Below are 8,744 nucleotides of genomic sequence, written 5' to 3' on the forward strand. Positions count from 1 at the left end.
AGGTTTAGAAAAAGATTTCCAAATTGATAAAGAAAAACTTCGAGCAAATTTTTATTCACCAGAAAATATTTTCAAAAGAACTTGATTTTTTGAGAATTTTCAAGGAGATAATAGAAAAAATCTCCGAAGTATCTACTATGAGTCTTTAAACTTCATAAAAGAACAAATCAATTTCTTTGAATGGTTTGAGGCTTATGCTGAATGCCACCAATTAGATTTTCCTTTTTCTAAATCAGTTAATGTTTCAAAAATTTGGAAAACCTCCTCCGGAGAAGAAGTCCTCTCAGAACTTTCTCCGGCACAAGGATTTTCAACAAGTTATGCAAATGCTTCAGTAGTAGCTAATCCTTTCAAATTAAAAAATAAAAATGAAGCTATTACAGGCAAAGATATTAAAAGTATTTTTGAACAAAATAATTATACTACCCATGTCTTAGTAGCAGGTTTCACAGGTCAACTTAAAGGATGGTGGGATACCTATCTTAGCGAAGAAGATAAGAACCAAATTCTCTTAAGTGTCTGAGTTGATTCAACGGGAGAACCAATTCTTAAGGATGGCCTTACCATTCCTGATTCAACCAACACCCTGATTTATACCATTATCAAAACATTCATAGGTAGTCTAGGTATCTCTTGGAGTAAATCCTTTTTGTTTGGAATAGGGTATCTAATCCAGCGAAGTGCTTTGTTCAAAGGTTTATAATTGATGACTAATGGAGGGACACCTCGTTCTATTTCAGCGTTTTTATTGACGTAAAAGGCAGCACAACTCCAAGGGGATTTTCTTGGAGAGATGATGCGTTTTTCAAGAAGATCATTGATTTCTCTTTCACAATGAATGGTTAGCTCGTGATTCATCTGAATTGGACGAGCTTTTGTGGGGATTGTTTTTTCATCAAAGTCAGGTTCGTAAGGGAGCCTAACAATGTGTCTCTTGCGATTCCAAAAGGCTGTAGGTAAATCAGCACAAAGTTCTTCCTGGATTTTGGTTTCTAAATTTTTTATCTTGGATTGGAGAGAAGAATTTTGAAGCTGCTGTTGTAACCTTTGGAACGCTACTTCTTCTTTGAGAAAATTGATAGCTATATATATATATATATATATATATATATATATATATATAATATATATATATATAGCTCATAAATCACTAGCATGCTTTAGGCACGTTCTCAATTCAACCAATTATCGTGATTACGTATACGTTCGCGTGATATAATTACGATCCCAAAAATAAATCAAGGTACGTGTTCGCGCGACTTTGACAAAATAATCTTAACAATTACTAACAAAGTTTCATTAATTATGTACACGCACACGTGACATGAATTTTAGCATGCTAAAATGGATCCACCACACGTGGTTCGTTTCAATACAATTCCATAATGCCATAAACAAGTAATTAAAAGTGGTAACAGATAAAAGCGCACATAGGTTCTAAAATACGTAATTAACAATTAATTAAGCCAAGTATAATTAAAGCGACCGTGCTAAAACTACGGAATCCGGGAATGCCTAATACCTTCTCCCGGATTAACATAATTCCTTACCTGATCTTCTGTGTTCGCGGACCATAAATAGAGTCAATTTCCTCGATTTGGGATTTTAAAATAAACCAATTACTTGAGACACCATAATAATTATTCCAAGTGGCGACTCTAGTTAAATAAATAATTTCATTTCGAATAATGTCACTTAATTGGAGAAACTCCCTATTCTTCGGAAAAGGAGGTGTGACACTAACAAGAAATTCTATTCAACACTAGGAATGATGATAGTGTTGGATATCTATTTTTTTAGTTTGGTTTATAATGAAAATGCATAACCTAATTTATTTTTTATTTTATAGTATTTAGTTATATGTAATTAATAGTACTTATTTGCTATACTTATTTTAGCGTGGCCTATATAGCATTCTTAGATTATGTTAATTTTCAATATGGCTTATTAATTATTAAAATTTACTTTATGCAATTTTATTATCTTTGTTATTGAGTATTTTAGTATAATGCTATGACTTATCTCATACTATTGTGTTATTTTCTTGAAAAATATATTACATAGTTGTATCTTGCTACGACTAAAGAAATATTTGGAGCACAAGGTACATATTTTGTGCTATGAAGATTTACCGGAAAAAAACCCAAAAACCTAAAAAAAAAACGTAAAACCCGGAAAAAATAGAGATTGAAAAACCCGAATTTGTTGGTTTGGCCATGAATTTTTTTCATTTTTTTTTTTTACTTTTTTCGAAATCAGTGTTTGGCCATAAAATTTCCGATTTTCACTTGAAGATAAATTTTGGAATTTTCTGAAAATTTGAAAAACTCCAAAAAACTATTTTTTAAAGTTTTCACTCAAATCACTCACAAAATTCAAAAACAACGCAAAATTATATTCATGTCAACATAACTCTAATTTTCAAATACCACTTTCACTTAATTTTTTTTCACTTTTTTCGAAATTTTACAATTCTTATGTCCAAACGTCCACTAAATTTCCCTAAGTTCCAACCAAAGGAGTACTTACTATTTGATGAACAAAGTTGGGTGGTTACTTGTTAAATTAACCCCTTTGACTCATGTTGTTAGGTATTTCAGTTTTACCCACATAAGCCACGTCATAATTAACAAAGTTATCCTAATAACATCTTTCTTTACATGAGTATGATTTGCAACCATTATTAATGAGTTGCGACTGCGAACACAATGGTGAAAACGAGAAGAGAATTGCAACATTGAAACTACTGTACAGTAACTGGGTGTCAGGGGTGTTGATATCCAATTTTGTCCTACTTTTTCTATAATTAATTTCTTTATGTTTCTCGATCTTTAATACCTTGGACAAATTATTTTATATAGTTCTTACTTTTCAATAATTTTGCTTAAAACAATGCTATATTAATATTATCAAATATATAAATATTAGGTTTTTTTATGTTTAAAGTGTTAAATTTTAGTCCAAGTTATTAATCCAGAGAAATTAATATAAAGAAGGAAAAAGCCTACCACCCATTCTCTTTCATTTGAACCATAAAAGCGATTTCACTGGAAGTTTTGTTAGTATATTGATGGTGATATCACGGGGAAAAGTATTGGTCATTTGATGTCTTTTGGCTGCCTTTTTGATTTGGAAAGACAGAGACTGTTGGTAATGTTAGGGTCTAATATAAGCGAAGCAAATAACTAATTACAGTATTTTAGTGGGAAAAAGGATTCTTAAGAGTTCCTTCTTATTCTTTCCCCAATTTTTTTTTTCGTGTCGTCTTTTTATTTTATTTTAGGAGTAGGATTTGCAAAGAAGGAAAGAAAAAGAAGAGAAGAAGAAAACCAAAAACGAAAATATTAAAAGTGGGGGACTTTGATGATAGATTTCACGCAAAATGTAGAGAAAGGAAAAAAATAAATAAAGAAAAAGATATAGAACAAAAAAGAAGCAAAGAATGGATGAAAATCCTCTTAATTTTAAAATATTGAGTTAGAGCTAATTCAATTTAGTTTCAAAGATTAATCAATTTAATTCTCAATATGTGAAATGTGTCATATAAATTTAAACTGTGGGAGTATAATTAATTTAATTACTTCATGAAAGAGTATTTTGCTGCTATATACCATCCTATAAATTTTCGTAAATTAGACAACTTACCAAAAAATTTGTATCATATGAAAACTTCAAGTTGTTGAGAGTTGCTTATTGTTCAATATATATATATATATATATATATATATGTATATATATTGTATACGGTGGAAATCAGGTCTACCCGATTTCATTCTTTAGTCGAGATAGGAATGTCACGCCAAAGGGCTAGGACGTCGAGTCTGGGCCGAGGTCGACCTCGATTGCGAACAGAAAGAGGTAGACTTCGAGTTGCACCGACATGGCTTGATAACGAAAACGGAGAGATATCCGCGATTGGTCGAGAATCGTGGCATGAATCTCGGAACAGATCGATCTACAACGGTTAATTAGATGTTAATATGATTTCCTACTATAATTAGAAGTGTACCTTATTTAGGACTCCTCTATTATATAAAGAGGGATCTGATTCATTTGTGGGGAGGATCATTGTTCACTGATAAGAATATATACATTCATTACTTTCCTGCTATTTCACTTACTGTTCATCAGAGTTGCTTTATTTTTTACTACTCTTGCCATCCCACCTCGAGGCTATCCCAAGTCGAGGTTGAGACATGGCCAACATACTGGTTTGTTTAACTTTATTCTCTAATTTATTCATTTATTTCTTGCTTATCGATTGGTATTGGACGAAATCACATATCCTTAAAATTACAATATAAGTTTAATTGTTATCCGAATTTGAGGGTAAATAGTTTGGCGCCCGCTGTGGGGCTAAGGATAATAGTGATTGTTCGATGCTGATTCTGATAACACACATTATTTCATGCTTGTTCTTGTCAAGTATTTTTGCTCTCAGGTTAAAACATGTCAAACTCATAAAACGCACCCACACATGGTGATGATGGTCTCGAGTTTCACGGGGAAAACAACAATGTAATTGCTCCAGGAGCCGGGGTGCGACGGGCTAATCTCGGGGGAGCACCGGTTGCTGATCAACTCGATATCAGTTCGCACGTTGCTCTATATGCCGACCTAGGCGCGGACCCCGAAGGGAGTGTACGCAGGGAAGGTCAATCTGGTGGTCAAGGTACACAAGGCAGAAGAGACGGAGGAGTTAGTCTCCAGGTGATATTCGAGATGCTACAGGCTGAGCAGGCCGCTATTGCTCAGCTACAAAATTAACATAGAACTCCGAGTGGGGTTGAGCCAGAAATCACTCGTCGTACCGAGCCAGTGCCAGAGAGGTCGAATGGTAACGGATCGGACTGATCCCGCAATAATGAAAATGCTCGAGGAGCTCACCAAGAGAATCGAGTCAGGAGAGAAGAAAAGCGAAGCTAGTGATAAAAAAGTCGATACATACAACTCTCGAGTTTATCAGATACTGGGACATCGCCAATCTTGAAAGGGATGGATTCGTAGAAGTTTGTACAAAAGCTGTTTCCTCCAAGTGCGGCTCCGAAACCTCTTCTAAAGAAGTTTCGTATGCCAGACATACCCAAATATAATGGGACCACCGATCCCAACGAGCATGTTACTTAGTATACATGCGCCATTAAGGGTAATGATTTTGAAGATGATGAAATCAAATCTGTGCTGTTGAAAAAGTTCGGAGACACCCTTTTGAAGGGAGCAATGATTTGGTATCACAACCTACCACCAAATTCCATCGACTCATTCGCCATGTTAGCAGATTCTTTCGTAAAGGCACACGTTGGGGCCAGAAAGGTCGCAACAAGAAAATCGGACCTTTTCAAGGTAAGACAAAGGGATAACGAAATGCTGAGGGAGTTCGTATCCCGATTTCAAATGGAACGCATGGAGTTGCCACCGATCACAGATGATTGGGCCATTCAAGCTTTCACCCAAGGGTTGAACGAGCGGAATTCGATAGCATCACGTCAGTTGAAACAAAATTTGATCGAGTATCCAGCTGTAACTTGAGTAGATGTGCACAATCGATATCAATCGAAGATCAGGGTCGAGGACGACCAATTAGGAGCCCCTTCCGGTTCAGTACATCTAAACACGTCGGCAGTTAAAACCCAGAGGGACATCGACAGAGAGCCTGTTACATCTCACGTTTTCGTACGTAAAATTTCGTTTTCAGTTAACCGACGTAGACTTGGGGATGAGATCATCTTGACGTTAACGTACTTACGCTATTTATAACAAGCAATAAATAAGTGTTATGAAGGATAAAGGGGTACACGGATTAATGAAAACGAGTTTCGTTAGGAGTGGCCAATTTGGAATAAAATACGGATCGAGCGATAATACCCGATAATTATGAACTAATACCATGCAAGGTACCATATGTCCAGGGTAATATAATATATAAAGTATATATGAAGTATTTTAAAAATAAATAAAATTTTGAATAAGTTGTGATAATTTTTAAATTATGCGGGTAATTGATTAATTACCGGGTAATAGAATATTACCTAGTTAACTAATAAGCGGACCAAACTCAACTAACTCTGCCCAAAGGAAACGTGGCACAAGGCCACTAAGTAAGGAAAATGACTCGTTAAGTTAAGGTATAGGTGTCTAAGTGACTTAAAGAGATAGGTCTTAGTAAGACTTGTAACTATTATCCATGAAAGACAATCTGTCTTTGGCTCCATTTCAAAAACGTGAAGATCAGAAATCATATCATTTCAAATCAGCAAATTTAATTTTCAAAACCAAGCTTCAATTCATTCTTTGATTTGAAATTAAAAAAAAAACTTGGAAACCAAGAATTATTGAAGCAGAATCATTCTCGTCCAAATCTTGGCTTCATTTCAAATTTAATGTCTCTGGCATTGGAAACCAAGAACTATTGAAGCAGAATCATTCTCGTCCAAATCTTTGGCTTCATTTCGTTACTTTGGCATTGAAACCAAGCCAATTTCGTTCCTCAAGTTCAAAAGCGCAGAAGCTTAAATCCGATTTTTGGGTTCTAAGTTCAATCCACGAAGGTTTCCAACGGGATAATTATACGGAGTTGTTCCTACTCCAGGTATGTTAAGGCTAAGCTTTTCCTTCATTTTAGCATGATCTCGTAATTACACAAGTTTGATAACGAGTTATAAAGAAAAATTCATATCCTGAAATTTACATATATTTTTCTAGTCTCGCAGATTATATATTTTCCTAGTTTTGTAAGTTACCATATTCTTCTTATCGGGACTGCATATTCAGTTGAGTATTTCCTTCTTCCGGTCAAGAGAGCAGAGAGTTTACATGTATACAGTATTAAAGTATTTTCATTACCATCGAGCTATAATCGATGGGCAGGCCCCTATTGGGCAACCTCTGATCAGATGGTAAGTTATATGACAATCCTACTGTGGCCGAGCGCATATGAGCGAACCTACTACGGCAGAGCAGTTATATATATATATATATATATATACCGAGCCTTATAGGGTCGGCCAACTATTTTACTCACTATATTGAGAGAGTTGAGTCAGTATCAGCTGATGAGCATATCTTCATATTATCTTTGACTTCCAGTTACTTGCAGTTATTATATTATCAGTTCAGTTTCAGCTTTCAGTATATTGCCTTACATACTAAGTACATTATTTCGTACTGACGTCCCTTTTCTGGGGGCGCTGCATTTCATGCGTGCAGGTTCAGATTGACAGGCGGGTAGACCTCCTCATTAAGTGTTGCCCGAGTTCAGCTTGATCGGTAAGCTCCATGCCTTTCGGAGTTGCCGGGCCTAGAGCTTTATGTACATCTTGTGTATATATTTATATATGGTATGAATAGGTCGAGGAGCTGTTTCGATCACAGTGCATCCACCAGTAGAGGCTTGTAGACATATCCTGTCAGTTAGTGCAATATGTTGGGCTTGCAGGCCTTGTATGTATTTTTTGTTGGTTTGTCAGCTGTAATAGTTATGACGGCCTTGTCGGCCCAGCTATATATTGACATTTAGTCAGCATTTGCTGTTATCATGCAATGTGGCCCATGGCCAAAGTATGACATCATATGTTCAGAATCCCTTAGTTGCAAGTTAGTACGCAAAGATAGGTGAGGGACTGGGTGCCAGTCTCGCCCCCCAAGTTCGGGGCGTGACAAAATGCCCACTTGGGTACAGATTACAGAGGACTTGTCATACGAGGAAATTTCGGTTGCCATCCTAGACCGACAAATCCGCAAGCTACGAAATAAGGAGATAGCATCCGTGAAGGTTTTATGGAGAAGTAAGAAGGTGGAAGAGATGACGTGGGAAGCAGAGGAAGAAATGAAGTCTAAATACTCCCACCTATTTCAAACTGAAGATATGACTCGAGGGTATAAACTCTCAGGCCAGTAGGTCATCAGGTAAACTCTCATTTTTAACTCTCAGAATTTATAATGGACAGTTGTGTGGAGCCAAGTGTTGCTATTTATAGACAGTGGCCTTGTGTGGCATGTATAGTAAGTTTTCTGGCTGCGTACAAGTTTTTTTTCAGTCAGATGTACGGAAGAGACTCCGGCAAAAATGTTCCCAAAGTATCTAAGAATAGACATTCGAGGACGAATGTTTCTAAGGGGGGAAGGATGTTACATCTCGCGTTTTCGTACGTAAAATTTCTATTTCAGTTAACCGACGTAGACTTCGGGATGAGATCATCTTGACGTTAACGTACTTAAGCTATTTATAACAAGCAATAAATAAGTGTTATGAAGGATAAAGGGCTACACGTATTAACGAAAACGAGCTTCGTTGGGAGTGACCAATTTGGAATAAAATACGGATCGAGCGATAATACCTGATAATTATGAACTAATATCAAGCAAGGTACCATATGGCCAGGGTAGTATAATATATAAAGTATATATGAAGTATTTTAAAAATAAATAGAATTTTGAATAATTTTTGATAATTTTTAAATTATGCAGGTAATTGATTAATTATCGGGTAACAGAACATTACCCAGTTAACTAATAAGCGGACGAAACTCAACTAACTCTACCCAAAGGAAACGTGGCACAAGGCCACTAAGTAAGGAAAATGACTCATTAAGTTAAGGTATAGGTGTCTAATAAGTGACTTAATGAGATAGGTCTTAGTAAGACTTGTAACTATTATCCATGAAAGACAATCTGTCTTTGGCTCCATTTCAAAAACGTGAAGATCAGAAATCATATCATTTCAAATCAGCAAATTTCATTTTCAA

Source organism: Nicotiana attenuata, unplaced genomic scaffold (assembly GCF_001879085.1).
Source record: "Nicotiana attenuata strain UT unplaced genomic scaffold, NIATTr2, whole genome shotgun sequence".
In the NCBI taxonomy this organism is placed as follows: domain Eukaryota; kingdom Viridiplantae; phylum Streptophyta; class Magnoliopsida; order Solanales; family Solanaceae; genus Nicotiana; species Nicotiana attenuata.